Raw genomic sequence first — 1,771 nt, 5'->3', positions numbered from 1 at the left:
ATAGCCTTTACCATAACAGCCAAAATAGCTTGTATTTACAGGCTTCTTTTAGTTGTTACTCTTTTTTTTTTTTTTTTTTTTTTTTTATGAGAGAGAGAGCAAGAAAGAGACAGAGAGAATTGGCCCATAAGGGCCTCTAGCCACTGTAAAAAAAAAAAAAATCCAGACATGTGTGCTACCTTGTGCACATGTATGACCTTGTGCATGTGACTTATGTCGGTTCTGGGGAGTCGAACATAGGCCCTTAGGTTTCACAGGCAATCGCCTTCAGCACTAGGCCATCCTCCAGCCCTCCTAGCTATGCTTTGAAAGCTGAGGTATCCTAAGAGATCTAAAACAAAACAAAACAAAATCCCTAAAGTTCATCTTCATTCACAACAGGAGAAAATGCAGATAACACCAGGAAAGCCAGTGGTTTTGGAAGGTGTCTGGAAAGATATCAAGACTTACAGGATCAAGTCCCTCAGGGAAAGCTCTGATATGCTCTGCACAGCCAGAAGGGAGGTGCTGCAAACACATGGCTTCCATCCAAGGCAGACAGCAACATGGAGTTGATCAGGGTAGTTCCCTAACATTAATTCTTCCTGCTATGGCAAACGAATTCCCATCAAGAATAGCTAAGGGAGCCAGGATGTGGTGGTACATGCTTTTAATTCCAGCAACAAGGTGGGGAGGGGGCAGAGGTAAGAGTATTACTTTGAGTTTGAGGCCAGTCTGGGACTACAGAATGAATGCCAGGTCAGCCTGGGCTAGAATAAGACTCTAATTCGAAAAACAGTAAAAAAAAAAAAAAAAAAAAAAAAAGCAACAAAAAAGAATAAGGGATGAGGCAAGACATGGAGGGAAAATAATATAAAATGTGCCCCTGCCCCTTCTAACACTGGTTGGAAAATTAGGCAAATTCATCTCAGTGGTGTTTTGTGTCAAAAGAAAGAAACAAAAAAAACCTTTTAAGACCACTGAGGCAGTTTAATATGACTGTGCCCCCAAATGTAAAAAAGAAGGAATGTTCTCAAGCCTGACCTAGCAGTCCCCACGTTAGTACAATCAGAGAAGTCGTCTGCTTTTTTTAAAATTTGTATTTATTTTTTATTTATTTATGTGAGAGTGACACAGAGAGAGGAAAAGAGGCAGAGAGAGAGGGAAAGCAAGCGAGCACACCAGGGCCTCCAGCCAATACAAACAAACTCCAGATGCATGAGCCATCTTGTCCATCTCTCTGGCAAACGTGGGTGCTGGGGAATCGAGCCACGAACAGGGGGTCCTTGGGCTTCACAAGCAAGTGCTTAACCACTAAGCCATCTCCCCAGCCCCCAGAGAAGTCTTCTTATCTCTTGCCTAAAGGAGTTCTCTAGATCTGGTTTGTTTGTTTCTTTCTTTTTATTTTTCGAGGTAGGGTCTCACTCTGGCTCAGGCTGACCTGGAATTCACTATGTAGTCTCAGGGTGGCCTCAAACTCATGGCAATCCTCCTTACCTCTGCCTCCCGAGTGCTGGGATTAAAGGCGTGCACCACCATGCCCAGCTTAGATCTGTTTTTCTATAAAAAACCTGTGCCCTTCCCTACACCCCTTTCCTAGAATTGAGATTCCTGGAAGATTTAAATCTGATAGTGGCATTATGGCTACTCAGCCCCAAAACTTAGCATCATGGCAGGTTAGCTCAGCCTCAATTCTGAATCCCTAAGTGACCCAAATTTGGGTCATAGGGCAGGCTTTACCCCCTAACATCTTCCATAGGGCAGGAGCTCTCTATACTTTCTCCACTTTCCT

Source organism: Jaculus jaculus, chromosome 20 (assembly GCF_020740685.1).
Source record: "Jaculus jaculus isolate mJacJac1 chromosome 20, mJacJac1.mat.Y.cur, whole genome shotgun sequence".
NCBI classification, from domain to species: domain Eukaryota; kingdom Metazoa; phylum Chordata; class Mammalia; order Rodentia; family Dipodidae; genus Jaculus; species Jaculus jaculus.
This window is presented reverse-complemented; position numbering follows the sequence as displayed.